The sequence below is a fragment of the Lycium ferocissimum genome, chromosome 10 (assembly GCF_029784015.1).
Source record: "Lycium ferocissimum isolate CSIRO_LF1 chromosome 10, AGI_CSIRO_Lferr_CH_V1, whole genome shotgun sequence".
Taxonomy (NCBI): Eukaryota; Viridiplantae; Streptophyta; class Magnoliopsida; order Solanales; family Solanaceae; genus Lycium; species Lycium ferocissimum.
In genome coordinates, this window is record NC_081351.1 from 43,928,286 (window position 1) to 43,953,419 (window position 25,134).

At 37.4% G+C, this 25,134-nt stretch overlaps 1 pseudogene; it reads left to right on the forward strand.

Moving 5' to 3' along the window:
• Positions 1-2,664: 2,664 nt before the first annotated feature.
• LOC132034003 (F-box protein CPR1-like) lies at positions 2,665-22,305 on the forward strand (annotated as a pseudogene).
• Positions 22,306-25,134: the final 2,829 nt, after the last annotated feature.

A 25,134-nucleotide genomic window follows, 5' to 3' on the forward strand; every position in this document is an offset into this window, starting at 1 on the left:
TAATGTCTAATTTTAACCCTCTTATGAAATGTTTACTCTATTTATGTGCCATCTCCATTAATGACAAAATTCTACTAAGAGTAAAATGAGAAAAAATAATTAATTGTGCCCTGAACTACTAAAATGACAAATAATTTCAAACAACTATTTTTAATAACCACGATAGATGTTTTGCGACAGAGAAAGTAATTTTAAAATAAAACTATACATGGAAAGACGTAAAACGAACTAATCAGTGCCATATATTTTCCTTATTAATTTTCTCATTCCTTTATTTCCTTACAACATTTTATATATTTTATTTACTAGTTTCATTTGGCCTGTGTTAAAATTTCAATTTGTAGATATTTTGCTCTTGCTTCTTTGTTTCTGTAACATCAATTTGACATCAAAAGACCTCTAAAATATTAAAGTACAAAAACGTATTTGAAATTTAAGGGAAAACATTTTTCTTAGTTTATATATTAGATTCTTTTCTTAAAAAATAATAATAAAACAATGGCTTTTCTAATCTCTACTTTACTTAAATTTTTTGAGATTAAAGTCTCCGATGATCCAAATTAAGCTTTTCATATGTTAAATTAATTTCATTTGTTTCTAAAAATTGAACTTATATGGGTGCACTTATTTTTTGCCAAATGATATTACAATATTCAATTAATGTAAAAAATATTGTTGTATGATGAAATCAAAAGAGTTTTCAAAAGACTTTACTTATAAATAAATATAACTAATTAAGAGCCTTGATATTACAAGATATTTTTGTAGATTTTCTCTCAGATTAAACACACAAAAAAGTACTGAAAATTGAATAAAATTAAATTGTTCTTAATTTAAGCTCTCTTTTTCCAAAGATGCATGTTAAGATTTTTTCTTTTTTCTTAAATTTAATGAACTATTTTATGAATTGTAATAAATTTTTCATGTAGAATTTAAGTATTTTGTCCTAAATTATATAAATTATTGATTATCCGGTATTTGGCAAAATATTTTTCAATATTAGAGAGGTAAAAAATATACTTTTTGCAATTGTTTAGTATTGTTACTGTTTGGAGATCAAATTGTATTTTCTTTAACTACAATGTTTTTTCAAACATATTCAGAATATATATATATATAATTTCTTTTTATAGTTTGTCTTTTAATATAATAATGTATTTGATGAGTTTTATGTTGAAAGCGTGTGCATGTAAAGTTTGATTAATTAATAACCATACTTCGGAGTTCATTTTCTGATTGAGACAAAAGGACTATGATTTATAATTTTGATACATTTTTATATATTTTATTTAGCCGGTGTTAAAATTTCAATTTGTAGATGTTTTTTAAATTTGTTATGCTCTTGCTTTTTTGTTTTTGTAACACCAATTTGACATCAAAAGACTTCTAGAATATTAAAGTACAAAAACGTGTCTGAAATTTAAGGAAAACATTTTTCTTAGTTTATCTATTAGATTCTTTTCTTTAAAAAAAAATAAAAAAAAATCAAACAATGGTTTTTCGAATCTCTAGTGTACTTAAATTTTTGAGATTAAACTCTCCAATGATCCAAATTTAGCTTTTCATATGTCAAATTAATTTCATTTGTTTCTATGAATTGAACTTATATGGGCGCACTTTTCTTTTTCCAAGAAATATTACAATATTCAATTAATTTCAAAAATATTTTTTGAAAATATTGTTGTAGGATGAAATGAAAAAAGTTAACTTATAAATAAATATAACATATTTTTGTAGATGTTTTCTCAGATTAAACACTCAAAAAATCGAAAATTCCATAAAAGTAAATTAAGCTTAATTTAAGCTTTCTTTTTCCTTCCAAAAGATGCATGTTAAGAAATAATATTTTTTCCTTTTTCTTAATTTAATGAACTATTTTATGAAATCTGCATTGTAATAACTTTTTCATGTTGAATTTAAGTATTTTGTCCTAAATTATATAAAATATTGATTTTCCGGTATTTTACAAAATATTTTTTTATATTAGAAAGGTAAAAAATATACTTTTTGCCTATATTACTTGTCCACTCCCTTTTACACGGCCTTTAAGAAATCATAAATAAAAGTGTATTTTTACTATATTACCTTATCTATAATTGCACTCCAATAAATATTAATTACTTTTTAAAAAAAAATTAATATTAAGGACAAAATAGGAAAAAATTATTTAATTTTGTAAATTTAAAAATATTTTTGGCTGAATCCTTCAGACTTGACTTCAGTTGGTAATTAGTACATTCTCTAACTTTGAGTGTGCACAAATAGGCACCTCAATTTTTCTCCATTTTATTAGTTAAACACTCCAACTTATAAAATGATTATCAAGACACTGATAAAATTTATATGGTACATTTGGATTTATGTTTACATATTTAATTTTATATAAGTTGAGTACCTATTTATGCATATCAAAGTTGAAGAAAATACTTGGCAGCTGAATTCAAGTTTGACGACCTGTGTGTTTATTATGCCGTTTCAGCAGCGTGGACAACTGATAAGGACAACTATTATTATATGGTCATATGTATGATTTTTTGCACCAACGTGGTACACCACCAGAGTTGATACTAATAAATTGACGAGCTTTTGCCTCTTCTTTACTAATAAAAATCATTCTTTGCATCAACTTATAAGGTAACATTCCAAATTCTTTTCTACCTTTTTTCTCTTGGACTTGTACTATTTGATCATATAGGGTTTTGCTGCTTTGTTTCTGCTATGATTTTTTTAACCTTCTTTATGGTTATGCTTTTGCTCTTATGAGTTATGACCAATCTTTGCATCTTTCAATTTTCAATTGCTAGGATTCTTTGCAAGTTGTGCCAAGTTAAAACCATTTCCAAGAGTTGTGAATTGACGTTAGTGGAAAAGGGTGTGCATTTTTACCGTTTAATGCTTCTTAAATTACCAGCAAAATGGTTGTGTATATGCTAAGTTGAGATGTTGAGGAAAACAAAGAGGAAATCATTGATTGGCTAATGAAAACACTGGAAAACTAAATGACCACTTCTTTACTAGGTAAATGGGAAGACTTACAAATTTTTTAATATGGATGTTAAACTTGTTCCATTACCAAGTATTGTGATTAGTCGAAAAGGGTGTATATTTATTGTTTCTTATTACCTGCAAAATGGTTGTATAAACTAAGTTGATGTGTAGAATAGACTAGAAAGGCAAATGACTTGTTTTAAGATGGTAATTTGTATTTTTCTTTGTGGTTTCTATTCTTTCTTGCTCCATGATTGCCAGGTATTTTAAGAAGACTTTTCTAAATTTTGTTTCTTTAATCTTCTATTTTCCATTGCGTAAATGTTTCTTTAATCTTCTATTTTCCGTTGGGTAAATTTCTTAATAAGACTATTAGAAATGATGACAATATATCTTTTATTAACTATATGTCGAGCTCGTCACATGAGGCTTGCCTAGTGCCGGTTATCTCTCCTGTGTGGTTTTCGAGCTATTGCACAGGAGCTGGGTTTACCTTGTGCGCACTCGAAGGGTAGCGGTTGCGGTTCCCATGTCATTAAAAAAAAAAAAAAAAAAAAAAAAAAAAACAAATTTCAGAAGCAGAACTGGCATTAAAGCTGAATCTATATCATCACTGCCTGAAAATCAGCTTTTAGATTCCAACACACGAAAATGGTTTTATGCTATGTTGCTTGGACTCGGATGTGTGTACCCAATAAGATTGCGGATTCTTCATGTCACGCCCCCGAACTACGGCTTCGGACGTAACACGGCACTCGGTGCCTGACTGCATGTGACCGAGCGAACCACATGGCTTGCCAATTATTATGATACATAACATAAGCGGAATATAACGTGAATGCATGATGAGCCTTTATAAACATGGTAGTCATAATACTTAACAAAATACTTGTTTAAACGTGAGTGCGGGAACATGAATGGTAAAAAATTACTATACGATTCGTGATGTCCGACATAACATAATCGACTTGTCTAGTCTATGAAACCTCTATCATGAGTCGAGGCGGGAAAACATGCTTACTGGGACAAAGTGCCCCCGAGATACCTTAGATGCATAACGAACCATAAACAAAAGTTGACTAAACCCCGAATGAGATGGGCTCACCAATAAGCCGATACGGATCTTTGTCCTGCGAGCGATGTATCGTCTCGTATATCGTACACTCGCATCGTGAAATGCAGGCTCCCGGCGATAAGGGACGTCGGCACATTGAATGTAATCGGTATGTAAAGCAACCGAATGAAATAACATGGGACGTGAAATAATACGATAAGAACCGAAACCGAAAATGAACATGAGTGTATACATATATATATAAAACATGGTAAAAATATCATAAGTAGGGAGAGCAATAACTTATAACCGATCCATGGTGCGGTGCGTCGCGTCCCGCCGTGTAACACCCGCCCTGCCGTGGGGAACATGAGATTTAATAAAATATGAAAGGATCCGGTCATTATGAGAGATCGTCCGGGGACATGGGTGGAGCGATCCTCATCCCACGGTGGCTACGTAGTTTCGGGCTATACGAAGCCCTCCTCGGTAATTAATGCAACTCCCAAAACATGAACATGTAAAATAGTGGCAACTTGTCGCCATGGTATATCATGAATCGTAACTTGCTTGTACATGGTATTCATGATCATAACTTGCTTGTACATGGTTTTCATGAATCATAACTTGCTTGTACATGGTTTTCATAAATCATAACTTGTAAATATAGTTTCATAAGATAACTTGTCATAATCTTGCAAAACATGTTTTTGATGCATGAGTAATAACAATAGTTCATAATCATGTATATACTTGACTTCAAAACATGCTTGTAACTTCCTGGATGAAATCATAAAGTTTCATATAAACATAATGAGAACACATGAGGAAGAATTCATGATTCATGGATTTGGCTAGGATTCCTAATATCCGTAATGCAGGATTAGGAATACAATAACGAACATAGATACAAAATTCATGTACATACATACATAATTACGGAGCTACCAATATGTTGGGTTTAATGCCCTAGATTTGAACTTCATGGATTTTAAGAAACGGATCAGCTGGGAAGAACGTAGAGATTCCCACACGTGGGTGGAAGTTCTACATACCTTAACTTCGCTTTTGAGCGTATCACAATGTCCTCCAATCCCTTCAACTTTAATCTATAGCAAACACATGTCATAGGGATTCTACGTTAGCAACAATATCCATGCTTTGTTCATCTAAGCATTTTATCAAACACTTGGTGGACATGAAACCCACAACCCTCATTAATGGTGTTTTCTTCACCAAAATCCCCATTCTATTACTTCTAGCAAATTCTAAAATCTCAATTAGATGTAATTAACATCATTCTTCATCACCCATATGAATATAACAATTCCAAGTCAACAATCCAACAACTCTAGCATAGTTCATATGATTCTTTTCAACAAACCAATTATTATTCTCCCAAGAGTTCATCAATTCACAACTACAATTGATTAGGGAGTAGAAACATTACCTTTTTGGGTAGTCACCACGAAATCAACACCCCCAAGTCCGATCTTTAGCTTAAAATGGTAACAACTTGTACTACACTTTATCCTTCATTGAGCTTCGGATTTTGGGGCCTTAAACTTGGTTGATTTCATTTCTCTCTCTAGCTCTCCTCTCTCTCTCACTCTCTCTCTCTCTAAAAATCTGAAATTTGAGGAAATGGAGGCTGTTAGGTTTTCATTTCCTTAAATACTAAGGGGAAAAATGGGTTTGACCCAACTTGAAAACGAAGGTTGAGACCTATCTGTCTTAAAACGTCTATATCTCCCTATCCCGACGTCGCCTATGAACCCACGACCTATGGTTGGAAAGGTTTTTCAATTATCTAAAACTTTCGTTCTTTGAGTTTTCCCAAATTCCCAATTTATGATAGGGTTATGGCCTCCCGAAGTCAGGTGACCTGAAACGTATACGGACCGGAATGCGGTACTAAGCAATTACGGTCCGTAACACAAGGTACGGACACCGTACTTTGTACCGTACCTTGGTGAAAATTTTAGTGAGCTTCTGGAAATTTTTGGGACGTTACGGTCCACTGTTACGGCCCGTAACACGAGTTACGGTCCGTAACGTCACCGTTACGCCGGGCAAAATTTTCACCAGCGAATAGGCTTCGGTAAAATGGGCATAACTTTTTGCACAGATGACCGCTTTGACCGTAAGATACCGTTGGAAAGCTATTTCAAAGGGCTACAACTTTCATTGAGGAAGTTTTCTCAAATTCCCAACGGATTTCACTCAAAGTTGACTGGAAGGCAGACGTATCGAAACTTAGCCGATTCTATAGGATTTCAAGTGCCTTACTATTAGCCATATTGAGACGATCATATCTCCTTGCTCCGATCTCCGATTGGCTTGGTCCTTATATCGTTAGAAAGGTATTTCTGCATACTACAACTTCATTGATAGTACCTTCCCAAATTCCAAACCGATCAAGGAGTTATATTGCCCGAAATAGGCCCATGAACCATTTTCGCAAAACGTCAAAACCTTAAATGTTTCCGCTAACTCTAATGATATGAGCTTAGACATAGTTCCAAGATGCGGGGTGTTACAATATCCCCCTCGGGATCATTCGTCCTCGAATGATGGGTCATGGTTAAGAATATGGTTGGACATGGCTTGACTACATAAACATGAAGGAAACATAACATGAAACATGGAGACCGAACTAACATAACATGGTTATATGAAAACATGAATGCGAGGCATGAACATGGGTAACGGATAGATGACATGAGCGTGGAACATGAGACATAATATGACATGGGGCATGAAACTCGATATGACATAGTTTCATGAAACATCGTTGCCCGAACATGAGACATGAATAGCGAAGACATGAACATGAACTTGAACGTGAAACGAGGGGCATGAATACATAAGGGACATGACATGAATACTAAAAGTATTTACCTTGAAGTTTATTTGCTCGCTCTTCAAACAAGTAGGGATATCCGGATTTCATGTCTTCGGCTTCCCATGTAGCCTCTTCAACCTTTCCGGCTCCTCCATAAGACTTTTCGAGGCCTACTTCCTTAGTTCTCGACTTGCGAACTTGACGGTCAAGAATGGCTACGGGGATCTCTTCATAAGTCAAACCATCCTTAACTTATAGTATCAACGGGAACAACCAACGATGGGTCTCCTACACATTTCCTCAACATGGACACATGAAATACGGGATGTACGGCGATGAAGTCTTGTGTGCAACTCAAGTTAGTAAGCCAGCAGACCGACACTTTCGTGGGGGTGCGGGTCCGATATATCTCAGGACTTAGCTTCCCTTTCTTGCCAAATCTCATAACACCTTTCATAGGTGAGACTTTAAGGAACACCCAATCATCAATCGAAAATTCTAAATCCTTCGTCTCGCATCCGTATAAGACTTATGGCGACTTTGAGCCGTTTTAAACGCTCGTATTAACCTGACTTTCTCCGCGCCGATAAACCAAATCGGTCCCTAACAACTCTGCTTCTTCACCTACCTCGAACCAACCAATTGGTGATGCACCTTCGCCCATACGAGCTTCAAATGGTGCCATCCCAATGCTAGCATGATAAGCCGTTATTATATAGAGAACTCGATAAGAGGCAAGTGATCATCCCATTACCTTTGAAATCAAGGCACATGCTCTCAACATATCCTGCAGTCTGAATAGTACGCTCGCGGCCATCCGTCAAAGGATTTGTGGATGGCCTTTGAGGTTCACCTTGGTACCTAATCTTTCCGAAAGGATTTCCGAAGTTCGCCGTGAACCGAGCACCAGCGGTCGAAATAATGGACACTTTGGTGTCCCGTCACAATACGACGATCTCATTAACGTGACTTTGCATAATCTTCTTTGGCAGAATCCGTAGTTTTGACGGGCAAAAAGTGTCGACTTCGTAAGTCTATCCTGACACCCAAATTAAATCATGCCTCCTAGTTGAACGAGGTAGAACGATGGTGAGACATAAATAGTTCTCCGAGTCCATCTACATACGAAACGCATAATCTCGCCTTGATATCTCAAGGTACCATTATCTCCCTCCGCTCAAAAGCTAAGGCTTTCTATTCGTGAATCTCTCTTTCATCTCAGACAAGTAGGAATCACCCAAACTCTTCTCCTGAACTTAACTAAGCGTGAATGCCATGTTCGGGCAATAACTCCACCCACTTCGGAGTTTGAAAGTCAAATTCCTAGCTTGGATAAGAAGTGAACTTTTCACCTTAGTTCTCTGCCTAAATCATGGTACATCTTCCCATACTTGATTTTTATTTTTTTTTTGAGATACTTTCTAAAATACTCATAGTACGGTGGTGCGCTAAGTCTTTCACGAGCACCTTAAAGATTAGAGTCTTGTGCGGTAATCGCCCTTATGACACATCGCTGGGCATGATCTTATAGCTTTTCGTGATCGCCTAATCGATAGTAATTGAACTTGACACGATCCGTTTGACATCATTCTACTCACTTCGAGTTAGGCATATTCCTATGGAGGCTATCTCATTATGCCAACCTAAACTGAATTAAGGTTCTTCATATCTCGTACTAACCTTTCGGGTCTTCAATTATCTCACTGGACTTACCGGAGATTTATGTATCTCCTTGACCAAGGCTAACGTCTTATACTTACAAATTCTTCTTTTGATGGGATCCAATTAACATTCCGTGCACCTTCTCGCAATTCCTTTGTACTGACAACGACTTTTTTTTTTTTTTGACTCACATCGACCAATTTCTCATGGAGAAAAGAACTAAATTTACTTACATGAACGGGTTGCTACCGTATTCGTAAACGGATACTCTAATCTTAACGACTTAACTCGCTCACTTGTAATTCTTAGGACAACCTCTTTTGAAAACTCTTAAAGGCTATTCTTCTATAGGTTGCTCCCTTACGCCGATTTCTTCTTCTACTAATCACTCTACTCCGAACTTAAATTAAGCCCTTGTTTTCCAATACACGTTCGGATATACGAGTATGTCACACGCTCGAGGTTTTCATCTCGAATAGGAATCAAATCTTATTTCTCAAAGTCATCCGTAATCATAACTTAGTCAAATCTTATCATTACGGGTGTGTGCTTTTCCGTACATATTACGAACTTATATCTCATTTCCTTCTATTTCTAGGAAAAATTTTGGCGAGTTTCCTTTGTATTTCTTACTATCCCAAAACACGCGGGGAAATACAATGCCTCGCGAGCCGGCATATATATACATATATATATCATATCATATCATAGCCACACGGGCTCCCAATTTCAACACGGTATAAAAATTATGAACTTACCTCATATGTCCAAATCAAAGCGTGCACTGTTACACTTTTTTATTTTCCCTTTCAATGTGAATCGCTAACGGATGGAGTGGGTCCTAATGACCTCCGATAGAGCACTCGCCACCTCTTCCTTGAGATGCTCCATTTACCTTTTTCTTGTTGACTTGGCTCTTTTTCTAATTTCTCTAATATCCTCTCCCCTGTTGTATTCCATGCTCAAGGACATTATTTTCATTCAACATACCATTCATTCCACTACACCCCTTCTCGCAACTTACATTGTATTCCACTTTCAATAGCACTTGAAGTCTCGTTTTACCGGTAAGTATTGCGTAATTGTACCCACATGGGTAAACATCCTTACTTGGACCTTGAATTACTGTTCATCTCTAGTATTCGAAACGTACGTAATTCGAGATAAGAGAGAAGTTACTTATTGCTCTAAGCTTCGTGGCACGATCTAGAGTGGAAAGAAATGAGACAAATCCGAATGTCTTGGTGGTCAATTGTTTATATGTATGGGGCCCTCACACATATAAAAATGACCCCACCGGACACGGTTTCATAGACTCCCCTAAAGACTCTTGAACCTAGGCTCGATACCAAGTTTTGTCACGCCCCGAACCATGGCTCGGACGTAACACGGCACTCGGTGCCCATGTGACCGAGCGAACCACATGGCTTGCCGAATTATTATGATACATAACATAAGCGGAATATAACGTGAATGCATGATGAGCCTTTATAAAACATGGTGAGTCATAATACTTAACAAAATACTTGTTTAAACATGAGTGCGGAAATAACATGAATGAGCCAAAAATGGCTATACGATTAGGATGTACGACATAACATAATCGACTTGTCTAGTCTATGAAACCTATCATGAGTCGATTTGGAAAACATGCTTATCGGGACAAGGCCCCCAAGATACCTTAGATGCATAACGAACCATAAAAACAAAAGTTGACTAAACCCCGAATGAGATGGGGCTCACCAATAAGCCGATACGGATCGTCCTGCGAAGCGGATGTATCGTCACGTATATCGGTACCTGCATCGTGAAATGCGGGCCCGAGAGCGATAAAAAGGGGACGTCGGACATTGAATGTCTTGGTATGTAAAGCAAATGAATGAAATAACATGGGACGTGAAATAATATGATAAGAACCGAAACCGAAAACCTGGACATGAACATGAGTGTATACATATATATATAAAACATGGTAAAAATATCATAAGTAGGGAGAGCAATAACTTATAACCGATCCATGGTTCGGTGCTTGCGTCCCCCGACAGAACACTCGGTCCTTGCCCGAGGGAACATGAGATTTAATAAAATATGAAAGGATCCGGTCATTATGAGAGATCGTCCGGGACATGGGTGGAGCGATCCTCATCCTACGGTGGCTACGTAGTTTCGGGCTATCCGAAGCCCTCCTCGGTAATTAATGCAACTCCCAAAACATGAACATGTAAAATAGTGGCACTTCTTTGCCCATGGTATATCATGAATCGTAACTTGCTTGTACATGGTATTCATGATCATAACTTGCTTGTACATGGTTTTCATGAATCATAACTTGCTTGTACATGGTTTTCATAAATCATAACTTGTAAATATAGTTTCATAAGATAACTTGTCATAATCTTGCAAAACATGTTTTTGATGCATGAGTAATAACAATAGTTCATAATCATGTATATATACTTGACTTCAAAACATGCTTGTAACTTCTGGATGAAATCATAAAGTTTCATATAAACATAATGAGAACACATGAGGAAGAATTCATGATTCATGGATTTAGCTAGGATTCCTAATATCCGTAATGGAGGATTAGGAATACAATAACGAACATAGATACAAAATTCATGTACATACATACATAATTACGGGCTACCAATATGTTGGGTTTAATGCCCTAGGATTTGAACTTCATGGATTTTAAGAAACGGATCATGGGGAAGAACGTAGAGATTCCCACATGTGGGTGGAAGTTCTACATACCTTAACTTCCTGCTTTTGAGCGTATCACAATGTCCTCCAATCCTTCAACTTTAATCTATAGCAGTACATGTCATAGGGATTCTATGTTAGCAACAATATCCATGCTTTGTTCATCTAAGCATTTTATCAAACACTTGGTGGACATGAAACTCCACAACCCTCATTAATGGTGTTTTCTTCACCAAATCCCCATTCTATTACTTCTAGCAAATTCTAAAATCTCAATTAGATGTAATTAACATCATTCTTCATCACCCATATGAATATAACAATTCCAAGTCAACAATCCAACAACTCTAGCATAGTTCATATGATTCTTTTCAACAAACCAATTATTATTCTCCCAAGAGTTCATCAATTCACAACTACAATTGATTAGGGGTAGAAACATTACCTTTTTGGGTAGTCACCACGAAATCAACACCCCCAAGTCCGATCTTTAGCTTAAAATGACGGCAACAACTTGTACTACACTTTATCCTTCACGAGCTTCGGGATTTGGGGCCTTAAACTTGGTTGATTTCCTACTTTCTCTCTCTAGCTCTCCTCTCTCTCACTTCCTCTCTCTAAAAATCTGAAATTTGAGGGAAATGGAGGCTGCTAGGGTTTTCATTTCCCTTAAATACTAAGGGAAAATGGGTTGACCCAACTTGAAAACGGGTTGAGACCTATCTGTCTTAAAACGTCTATATCTCCCTATCCCGACGTCGCCTATGAACCCACGACCTATGGTTGGAAAGGTTTTTCAATTATCTAAAACTTTCGTTCTTTGAGTTTTCCCAAATTCCCAATTTATGATAGGGTTATGGCCTCCCGAAGTCAGGTGACCCGAAACGTATATACGGACCAAGATACGGTCACTGTTACGGTCCCGTAACACAAGGTACGGACCGTAACTTTGTACCGTACCTTGGTGAAAATTTCCAGTGAGCTTCTGGAAATTTTTGGGACGTTACAGTCCACTGTTACGGCCCGTAACACGAGTTACGGTCCGTAACGTCACCGTTACGCCGGGCAAAATTTCCAGCGAATAGGCTTCAGTAAAATGGGCATAACTTTTTGCACAGATGACCGTTTGACCCCGTAAGATACCGTTGGAAAGCTATTTCAAAGGGCTACAACTTTCATTGAGGAAGTTTTCTCAAATTCCCAACGGATTTTCACTAAAGTTGACTGGAAGGCAGACGTATCGAAAACTTAGCCGATTCTATAGGATTTCAAGTGCCTTACTATTAGCCATATTGAGACGATCATATCTCCTTGCTCCGATCTCTGATTGGCTTGGTCCTTATATCGTTAGAAAGGTATTTCTGCATACTACAACTTCATTGATAGTACCTTCCCAAATTCCAAACCGATCAAGGAGTTATCGCTGCCCGAAATAGGCCCATGAACCATTTTCGCAAAACGTCAAAACCTTAAATGTTTCCACTAGAACTCTAATGATATGAGCTTAGACATAGTTCCAAGATGCGGGGTGTTACACTTCATCACATATATTTTACGATTCGGGGTATAGACTCGATTATGAATACGAGTGTTGGCTTACGACCTACAAATATATGTTACGACATATTTAAGTATAGGGTCAGATTTGCCCTTGGTTGTACTTTTTCAACAGGTTTGCCCTTGACATCCAACTTTTGGGACATATTTGCCCTTATAAACTCTTAAAAAAAGTCATATTTATCGATACACTGTTATATCTCCATGTCCCACCCTAATTTTCTTATGTGTGGTGCACACGTGGCTATTTTCCAATTGAATCTTTCATATCAAGTTTGATATTTTCCTACTCCAACCGAATATCCAGGATCTTTCCCGATAAGACTTTCCATTACCTTATCTTCCACAATTACTGTTGAACCGCGGCGTCAATGCGTCAGAAGCAAACTTTAACCTCAAACACAATAGAGACAAAGCTGGAGTAAAGGAGATTTGAAATTCGGAAAGCCAATAGGATAAGTGCGACTTTAGTATCCGTAATCAATAAATAGCAAACTCTATTATTACGTGCGAAGCTTTCTTCTATATTCCCTTTTCTTAAATCTACTGATGCATATCTATTTGCAGCTAGATTTTCATCAACATTCAGCTATTATCAGCCCGAACATCATCTGTATTCCCTTTTCTTAAAACTCACATATGCTCCAAAGAGAAAAGAAAAAAAAGCAAGCAGCATTCGCATTGACCAAAATGCGTGTTAAAGTCTACACTTATACAATGCACATGAGCTACACATGAATGCATCCTAAGTTGGTTAGTTAGTGCATCAGTTAAAAGTTGTTAGTTTATTTTGACATCTGGCACAACTTTGTGTAAATAACTGTATGTATACCAAATGATTAATGACAAAAAAATATCGATTCCATTTCTCCATCCTTTCTTCTCTCTCGAGCTCCATGTGAGTTTCTAGTTTACTTCTGGATCTAAGGAAAGTTGACATGGTATCAGAGCAGGTGTCTTCAGCGCACTAATTGCTGAACAAATTCCATAATTAGGTCTGAGAATTACAAATTAATAAATGCCTGAGGTGCTCGAAGAAGTTCCATCAACAAGGTGGCGGTGGATCACAATCATATACTGTATCTTTAAGCTTTGGACACCCCGGGATCATTCTCGATTACAACTGAACTTACTGATGCTGAAATTACGGCTTATGGAGAAAATCCATGAAATTTGCATTGCTAGGAAAAGGAAATTAGGTTTTGTGAACAGAACTTGCAAAAAAGAGACACAAAAGAAGGAATTACATCATTTATGGGAGAAATGTGATGCGATAGTGCACTCCTGGATCACGAGTTCAGTCTCGAAGAATTTGCTGAACAGAATTGTGTATGATTCGAATGTGCATGCGCTTTGGGAGGACTTGTAGGAGAGATTCAACAAAGTGAATCGAATGAGAACTTTCCAACTGCATAGAGAGATTGCAATACTCTCAACAAGGTACAGTCACTTTTTCAGTTTATTACTCAAGGTTGATGGAATTATGGGATGAATATGACATGATTATCCCTACTCCTAAGTGTGGATGCCAAAAATCCAAGGACTATGTGGAACATCTCCAGGAACGGAGATTATTGCAATTCTTAGGAGGTTTGAATGAGTCGTACGACCACACTAGGAGGCAGATTCTGCTAAAAAATATTGCGCCGACAGTTAACCAAGCGTATGCAATGATAATTGAAGTAGAAAGTGATAAGTCCACTAGTGTAAACGGCAATACAAAAACTGGACAAAATGATTCTGGCAATGCAATTTGGTAGAGGACAGAATCATCAAACTTCAGCTGGTACGGGATAGCCTTATCAAGGCTCAGTTGGTAGAGGACAGCCTTACCAAGGAAAAAAACCTTATCTAGTTTGTGAGGTCTGTCAGAAGAAGGGTCATATAAAGGACCGATGCTGGAAGGTGATAGGATATCCATCTGAAGAAAAAGGGAGATTTACTACTGTAAACAATGTAGCTGGTGAAGGATCTAGTCAGCTTCATGATTTCATAGAAGGTCAAAGATCTGTTGAACATTAGGGCAGAGGAGCCTTGTTCACTGAAAAGCAGTATAAGTAGATACTTGGCATGCTGAACAAGGATACTAGCTGTGATAAAAAGGTCAACTTGGCAGGTATGGCGACTGTGGTGCAACACACCATGTTTCAGCAAATCTGAAATTTTAAATGAGATTATAGAAGCAATAGGGAAAACAGGAGATAGGGTACAACTGCCAACTGGAGGAAAGGCTGATATACTCACTTTGGTAGTCTAACACTATTTGGTAATGAAGTAGTGAAAAATGTACTACATGTCCCAGATTTTAGGTTCAACTTTCTGTCTGTATCTAGGTTAACCAAGGAACTTTCTTGTGCTGTTACTTTTCTCCCTGATCTATGTGTATTTCAGGATCTCTCAAGTTGCAGGGTCAAGGGGGTTGGTAAGGAAAGAGATGGTCTGTACATTCTGAGTGATGCTGTGCAAGGATGGAATAAAGGTGCTGTGCACATTGCTGCAACAATAAAGAGAGAAGAAGAGCTTAGTCTGTGGCATAGGAGGCTGGGACACTGTTCACCTTCCACAATGAAGGGACTGGATTTTCTAAAGGCTGCTTTCAATAGTTACTCGACAAATAAATGCCGTGTATGTCCTTTAGCCAAGCAGGCCAAATTGAAATTTCCCTGTAATAGTTCAAGATCAAATTCACCATTTACTCTTGTACACTTGGATTTGTGGGGTCCTTACAAGACAACAACTTTTGATAGAAAGCAATATTTTCTTACTGTTGTTGATGACCATAGCAGATAGACTTGGGCTTACTTGTTACGGTTAAAAACAGAAGTTATTGTAGCACTAAAGCTTTTCTTTTCTATATTTAAGAATCAATTTGGTGTAATGGTGAAAGTGATTAGAACTGGTAATGGCACAGGTTCTTCAACTCTCAATATATTGAGCTGTTCCTAGAATTAGTAATTATTCATCAAAGTAGTTGTGTATATACACCATAACAAAATGGCATTGTGGAAAGAGAGCATAGGCACATCTTTGATACAGCTAGGGCACTGAGATTTCAAGCACATATTCCCATCAAGTATTGGAGGCATTCATTAGAGCTGCTGTCTACTTTATAAGTAGACTGCCCTCTAGTGCTTTGAATGGCAAGGTCCCTTCTGAGTTACTACACAAGAGGAAGATGTCCATAGATCATCTTAGAGTAATGGGATGTCTGTGCTATGCAACAGCCACACTAAAGGGGGACAAGTTTGCTGCATGAGCAAGAGCTGCAGCACTAATGGGCTTTTCAGAGGCTCAGAAAGGTTATATACTGCTGGATCTAGTCACACATCAGTTTTTTTTTTTTTTTAGTAAAGATGTGGTATTTAGGGAAGCAGTATTTCCTTTCCATGATGCTCAACCTATTCAGCTTGATCCTCCAACTGAGGATCAAGCTGCAGCCTATTCAATCTCCTCCAGAAGAGTTACAGTTGCTAAATGAAGAGATGCTTATTCAGCTTGATCCTCCAACTGAGGAGGAATTCTCTTTCATTACCTGAAACTATATCTCAGTGTGAACCTTAATCTGTACAAGAAATCCCTTCTGAACCTGTACAAAGAATCATTTCTCAACAGCCTGAACCCATACATAAAATTCCTTCTGAACCTGTACAAGAAATCACCTCTCAACAGCTTGCCAATTCAACTCCTATAGAAGTATCTTCTAGAAAATCATCTAGAGTGAGTAAAGAACCTATCTGGTTGACTCAACTCCTCACTCTGATCAATGCTGTTTTAGATTCATTACCAACCTATGTAATGTCCCTTTTTCCTGTTCCAACAAAGGTGGCGAAGAAGCTTGACAAACTGAGAAGGGATTTCTTAAGGCATGGCAGAAAAGAAAACAGAGGATATAATTTAGTCAAATGGCAAAGCACTCAATTGAGCAAAGAATAGGGAGGACTTGGAAGTAGAAATTTGAGGTTGCAGAACAATAGCCTTTTGATGAAGCGGTTGTGGAGGTACAATGTTGAAGAACAAGCCTTATGGAAGGAAGTGATGCAGTGCAAATATGGACAAACAAGTCCCTGGCGCACAAGTACAGTAACAAACACTTATGGAGTAGGGGTGTGGTGATCAATCAGAGATTTATGGCCAAAATTGGAAGTGAATTCTTGTATTATAGTAGGCAATGGCAGGAGAACTGTTTTTTGGAAGGAAAGTTGGAATGGTCAGGTTGCTTTAAAGGACTCATATCCGATTTATTCTTGTTATGCAACAATCCTGATGCTACTGTTTTTGATTGCTGGAGCCCTCATGGACGGAATTTAAACTTCAAAAGGTATTTGAATGACTGGGAGGTTGAAAGAGTGGCAAATCTTTTGAAGGATATTGAAGGTTTTACAGGTATTTCTACTGAGTCTGACAAGCTGGGATGGAAACATAGCAGGGATGGAGTGTTCTCAGCTAATAGAGTTTAGAAGGGATATTATGGGATTGGCAAGAGACAACCCACACTTATGGAGGATAATCTGGAAAAGCATAGCACCACTCAAAGTAAAATGTTTCACTTGGCTGGTGGCTAGGAGATCTTGCCTAGCATAGCACCACTCAAAGTAAAATGTTTCACTTGGCTGGTGGCTAGGAGATCTTGCCTAACACATGACGTGCTCCAGAAAAAGGGGCTACCTGTAGTTTCTATATGCTGCTTATGCAATGAAACAAGGGAAACAAACAATCATCTGTTTCTCCACTACAGATTTACAACTCAGATTTGGGAAATATTTTTTAGCCTCACAAAGGTCAATTGGACCATGCCAGAGCACACGTCAAATCTACTGAGTTGTTGGGTGAGAAGAGGGGGAAGTAAGAGTCAGAAGAAGTGGGAGGAGGATTATCCCTGCCAGTGTTTGTTGGTCTGTATGGCAGGAGAGGAATGAAAGATCTTTTGAAGATAGATCCAATTCTATTCATAATGTAAAGGGAAATTGTATTGTATCTTTTTATTTTTGGTGCAAAGAACAATGTATAGAAGAAGCAGATCAACTTGTAGAATTTGTAGGATCTCTGGAAGTAGCTCCCTCTTGCTCTTTTTTTTCTTTTCTTTCTTTTTTGTTTTCTTTTTGGAGGTCGCCAGCATACCCTTAATGCTGAGGAATACAACGGTACCAGTGTTGGAAACCGATGTACACCCATTGATGGGAAAACCCATAACTTGCTTCATTCATGAAGGCAAGTTACAACTCAACTAAATAACTCCCTATGGTAAAGAGAGAAAGAGTTATGTGATTCATGAATTAAGTGGAGTTAAGGGATAAGGGGTGATGTAGCTCTTGAATGAATTGGAGTTATAAGTTTCAACATTGTCCTATAAAAGGGATCAGTAGAGATCATCCAAACACAACACAAAATACATTGAGTGAGTTTTCCTTAAACAAAAGAGTGTAGTTGCTGTGGATAGTTTACAAGACTCCACAAGTGATCTTGTAAGAAACCGTTTGGCAATTGGTGGTAGTAACACACATCGACCCTAGAGAAGAAGGTTTGTATTATTCCGCATAAATCTCCGAGTTCCAATTCCTACAAAAAAAAAAAAAAAAAAAAAAAAAAAAAAAGAACCTCTGTTGTTGAAGGACTGTCTCACATTACTTATCATATGACCAGACATCTTCACATTTCCAAAGTTTCTTAGCTAAATTCTCTGCCCAACTTGAGCCTAGGACTTTTAAAGAAGCTGCTCAGGACCCAAGGTGGGTTGAGGCAATGCAACTGGAGATACAGGCACTTGAGGCTAATGAAACTTGGAGGATTGTTTCTTTGCCTCCTTGAGAAAATGTTGTGGGCTCTAAATGGGTGTACAAAATTATGTATAAAGCTGATGGTAGTGTAGAGAGGTTAAGGCTGGGCTGGTGGCAAAAGGTTATAGCCAGAAGGAGGGGCTAGATTACCATGACACATTTTCAGCTATGGCCAAGATGGTCACAGTGAGATCTGTTATAGCTCTGGCTGCTTCTTAAGGATGGCACATGTTTCAAATGGATGTTTACAATGCCTTTTTACAAGGTGATCTTAGTGAGGAGGTGTACATGGAATTGTCTCCTGGGTTTGGGAAGCAGGGGGAGCACAAGGTGCGTCACTTATTGAAATCACTGTATGGGCTCAAACAGGCTTCTAGGCAGTGAAATATCAAGTTAACAGAAGCTGCTATGCAAATAGTACACAATCCTATTTTCCACGAGCGAACAAAAGACATCGAGAATGATTGTCATTTCATTCGGGACAAGATCAAAGGAGGAGTGGTGGAGGCTTCTTATGTTGGAACCAAAGATCAGCAGGCAGATCTTACAAAAGGGCTTGGTCGAGTTCAGCACATATATTTGTTGTGCAAGCTAGGAGTCTTCTACTTACTTCACCCTCCTGCTTGAGGGGGAGTGTTAAAGTCTACACTAATACAATGCGCATGAGCTACACATGGATGCATCCTAAGTTGGTTAGTTAGTGCATCAGTTGAAAGTTGTTAGTTTAGTTTGACAGCCGACACAGCTTTTTATAAATAACTGTATGCATACCAAATGATTAAAAAACAGAAAAATATCTATTCCATTTCTCCATCCTTTCTTCTCTCTCGAGCTCCATGTGAGTTTCTAGTTTTCTTCCGGATCTGAGGAAAGTTTACCGTGACGAAAACAAAGAACCCTAAACTTTGCATACAGAGATACCACTAATACAAATGGCATCAACATGGTAACAATCACAACGACCATCAATCCAGTAACAGGTTAATCTAAGAACCCATTTTTTCTTACTAAGCCAAAAAAGAGAAATGAAACTAAATTACACATAACCATTAACTAGTTGTGGTCTGAGTATATCAGATCCTCTGTATCAATTCTGCTCTAATTGGAGCTTATTACATTCCAATACTGGTAACGGTTTCGATTCAAAAAAATAATTCTTATGGCACCACATAAGAAAATTAGGGTGGGACATGAGGACTTAATGAAGTAGGGATAAACATGACTTTTTTTAGAGTACAAGGGAAAATATGGCCCTAAAGTAGGATGATAAGGCAAATATGTTAAATATTTATAACGAAGGGCAAGTATAGCTTATTTCTGAGAGTACAAGGGCAAATCTGACCCTTTTCTGTAATTAAAGACCCACAAGGATCAATTCACCTTTATCAGAACATAATAGAGAGGTAAAAGTCTTTGACTTGAGGCAGCAAATGGAAATTCATATTTTTGTTGACCAAGTCTAACTAAACAACATTTTCCTAATAAAGTTTTTCAGCATACACCGGATAAGAAGCATACAATGATAATGAATGGAGGAAAAGAATGGACCACAATCACAAAAGGGATACACATTTGAAGAAGCTTCTTCTTACATATCTTCCCACCTGTCATATCTTTAAGTGATTTGTCCTAGCAGTTGCAAAAGTGGGTTCCAGATATAAAGTCTGAAGCTGACTTTCATGTAATATAGTTAAGAAAAGTAGTTGACATCACTCTCATAGATGAGACACCCTGTGTTCTTTTCTGTATTGTTCATGTGGGGTGTTGCAGCTGCAAATGTGCACTTTTCTTTGTTTTCGTTACGACGTTCCATTTTTCTTGATCTAGTCTTTCCCCTTCTGTTGTTAGCAGGCAAATACAACCTAATTGTAGCCATCTATGAATTTATTTCTGTCCATTTTTCTATTTGTTTTTGTCTTTTCAGTTCTCCTTAGTTTGATACTTTGATCACATGATAAATAGTGCTGCTTGATTTTTTTCTTATTGCACTTTGTATTGTGTCTAGTGCCTGTTGTCTTGATCTATTCTCTTTCAATAAGTTTGTATGTGGTCTCAGTTTGTTTCTTAGATACTAGAGATTTTCTTATATTTCCAGGAGATAAGCTGGGGAGCAAGCGACCCACCATTTTGGTTGGTAGACGTCATTTAACCGAAGATTTATTAGTGGATGTTCTATTGAGGTTGCCTGTGGAAACACTCTTGCGTTGCAAATGTGTGTGCAAGCATTGGTATGCTCTCATCAAAAGTCCGAGTTTCATAGAAAATCATTTTCATCACAAGAACAATCGCGCCCGTCTCCTCATTTGTAACTTAACAATGTCGTTAGATGAAGTCCGTTGATTTCTCCTTATTTCCTGACAAAATAGTTCCAGGTGTTCACCCTGAACAAAAAATTCTCCATCAGTTTTGGTGGGGTGGGGTGGGGGGGGGGGGTGGAGGGGGAGCACTGATTTCATGTCCGTTGCTGGCCCAGTTGATGGCCTATTCTTACTGGAGAAAGCGGAGTCTCATGCTGAAGATGATTCTCGCTTGGCTTTGTGGAATCCGGCCACCAGGGAGTTCTGGCCTCTGCCTCCTGTGTCTTTTGAGTTTCATCCACTCGAAGAACCTGATTATGAATTTGCATTTGGGTTTGACCCGTCGACTCGAGATTATAAGGTTCTATGGGTTCGAATATTTTGGGATGACTGGGGACTGGATGTTTCTCCTAATTACTTTATCAGTGTCTATTCCTTACGCAACAAATTTTGGAAGAACCTGAAATCTGAATTCCCTTACTGTTGTAGCTTACACGAGCCCATTGGTTCCACATATCTCAACGGGGTATATTATCGGCTCTCTGGACGCCTAGACAATAAAAGCTAGCGCATATGTTCATTTGACATGGGAAGCGAACAATTTGGGGAGATGCAAGGACCAGTTATTCCAAATGCACAGTGGGGAAAGCTCATGTTGCGTGGTGAGTCGCTTGCTATCTTAGTTATCGACTCTGGTAAGCCAATGGCATGCATATATGATGTGTGGGTAATGAAACAAGAGGGTAGTTGGACAAAAGTTCTTACTACTGTTCAACCTCAAACAAAAGTTGCTTATTGGCCTCGCAGTGTCTGGGAGGATGATAAGATGATTTTCGAAAGCTTTGAAACTTCACAGCTGGTGCTATATGACCCTACAACGAGGCAAGATACAGATCTCGGGGTTCAGCTGGACTTAATCATGGGTCGCTATTGGGTTTTCAATTACAAGGAGAGCCTAGTTCCAATAAGGAGAGGAAATGATAACCAGGGCAAGGATAATGCAGTTGAGCAAAACGACCACTTCTTCAATAGCTTACAAAGAACATCCAGGCCCGTTGGTTGTTACCTATGGAACATTCAATAGCTTATAAAGAACATTCCAGACATATTTGGTTGAAATTCGTAAAAGAAAAGGACTTAAGCTAAAAGATGACATTTGAAAGTTGAGCTTGTGCCTGGACATGCGTTTCACTTGTAAAAAAGTTTGAAATTTTGTGAGTGGAGTAAAAAGATTCAGTGGAGAACTGATTCTCCCCACTGTTTCAAACTTGAAAAATCCAACTTCAAGTTAGAGTGAGAAGCTGGATACAATCTATAACCAAACAGTTGTTTGAACCTTCTTTTCAATGTATAAGTGCCTCACTAGTGTACTAATAAACTGGATATATTTCGCAAGACACTCAATTAACAAGAATATCTTAGTTGAAACACAGGATCCCTAATGTTTTCAAAGATCACACAATTTTAAGATTTAAAGGATGTCACATTAAAACACATTAAAATTAGTCCAAATTTACTGTTGCAGACTTGCAGTGGCTAAATGCACAAAACGGTTGATCACTGCATTGATTGAAATGACAAGATACCTTTGTTGGAAAAATAGGACTTTTAACGTTATCAAGATCAAACAATTTTGAAAATGTTGGAGGATTATAGGAAAGTTTCTAAGGCAATTATGATGTGCCGGTCAAAAATTTACCAAAGTAGAGGAGTGTCGAGTGTGTATTGAGCAACAAAACTTCAAAGCTAAAACTTGAGTTTCTTTTTATGAATCACGTACCATTTAATTAAGGAAAGACAAGTGGGGAGATTAAGAAATATAACTTTCAAGTTGAAATTCGAGATCACTCTGTGTCATATTTCCAATGTAACAAGCATATTGTTATTGTACGTCTAAAATATTTCTAATATATATAAGTGTGAAGAGAGGACTAACACAGTAATACAAATTTGTACCACAAGCTATATAAGTTGTACATTTTTACCAACTACTTTTTTATTCGTGTAACATATGTCATAAGATCAATATTTATCTCTTCTCATGTATATACGTATGCATTTCAAATTTAATTCTCCGACACATTTATTTCCTTCGTGCACTTATACTTGTTGACTTTTGACTTTTCAAGTTCTTCAAAAATTAATAGATGAAGTACTCCCTCCATCCCATATTACTTGGCCACATTATAAACTACTTTTTTATCCCACGTGGACATATATGATACAACAACAACAACAACCCAGTGAAATCCCACAACGTGGACATATATGATAGTAGTGAATATTTATTCTCTCCTCATGTGTACACGTATGCACTTCAATTTTAATTCTCCGACACATTTATTTCCTCCATGCAACTAACACAGCAATACAAATTTGTACGACAAGCTATATAAATTGTATATTTTAACCAACTACTTTTTTATCTCACGTGGACATATGTTATAGTACTGAATATTTATCTCTTCTCATGTATACACGTATGCACTTCAAATTTAATTCTCCGACACATTTGTTTCCTCCGTGCACTTATACTTGTTGACTTTTGACTTTTCAAGTTCTTTAAGAATTAATAACCAAAGTACTCCCTCCATCCAATATTACTTGGCCACATTACTAAACTACTTTTTTGTCCCACGTGGATAAATTTCATAGTACTGAATATTTATTCTCTCATGTATACACGCATGCACTTCAATTTTAATTCTCCGACACATATTTATTTTCTCTGTGCATTTTTACTTGTTCATAAATGAAGTGCTCAACATTACTAAAAATATACGTCCAAATTACTTGTTCATTTACCAAATCAAGATAAAATTAATTAAATCTTTCCCATCTTACCCTTAGTAATAAATGTTCTTGAAAATAGTCAATTTTAATTAGAATGTATTTATTGGAGAGAGATAGGAGTAAAATTATCACACCCCAACGAGGGGCATGACGAACTCGAATTACCCGTTCTTAGAACCACCCGACTTAACGGTTAGCATCAACAACATATAACATAACTCAAAGAATAGTTTTCAGTAGAAGGCCCAACATAAAAATATCCGGTAATCCAACATATGTGCAGATGCGAACTAAATAAAGTCGCTACAACATCACGGTATCATAGAATGGTAAGGCTACATAACTTGCTAACTACGTACAAATGTCTACGTGCTACTATGGAATATAAACGTAGGAAGAAAGAGACAAGGCTTCGTCATTATACCCATATGTACAAATCAAAATATCATACCAAAATATACCGACTCCCGAACCAGGGAGCACACCGATTGCACTCGAGGAGGCGCATCCTACGCCCCGGGGTCGCTCGCCCGACTACCTAAACCGCGCGGCATGAACACGAGCGTCCACAAGAAGGGACGTCGCATTAAGACGAATAATGTGCGAGTAAGGCATGGATAACAACATAATACAGATATGAAAAGTAACACGAAATAAGAGAGAGATAACCTGTACGTATAGATGCCTCTTGAGGTAGATGTCACGCATGCTTAACTTTAAAAAAAATATTTTTATACATATATATAGTACCATGCCCGGCCATTAAGACTCGGTGTCATATATATAGTATCATGCCCGGCCATTAAGGCTCGGTGTCATATGTATAGTATCATGCCCGACCATTAAGGCTCGGTGTTATCATCATTAGCCCGCGTCCGGGGCGATATCATAACATGCCCACTGCAGTGGAGTGCACATCTACGTGTCATGCCGGGCTGACTATAGCGCGGCGCGCTGTGACAAACTACATACATATATATAAAGCATGCATGAGAGCCCAATCAAAAGCCACAACTATATCGGAGTGACGTAAGGTCGGCAGCCTCCGATTATATTATGGATCAATCATCATCGTTCATCTCATCTTGAAGGAACAAGGGTCATAAGGTGAGATTACCAACAATGAAGGTAATTAAGAAATTGTAAAGTAAGCTCAATCATCTCATAATAATATAAAGCTCATGTACTTGGAAAACTCTATGAATAAAATCATCTCATAATAACATGAAATCCGTATGCCTTGGAGTTTTGATAAATAAATCCCTCATAATCATCGTCATGGTTGTCATAAAAAAAAATTATCCATCTTTAGCATCATAAAAACTTTAAGAGTCATGAATCTCTAACATTCTTGGAAATGAGGATTTTTATGGAATTCATGCATGGGTTGGTAGGAAAAGAATCTGCCCTTTTAAAAACCCAAAAACCAAAGGACTGAGATTCTGGGCTTTAAAATTT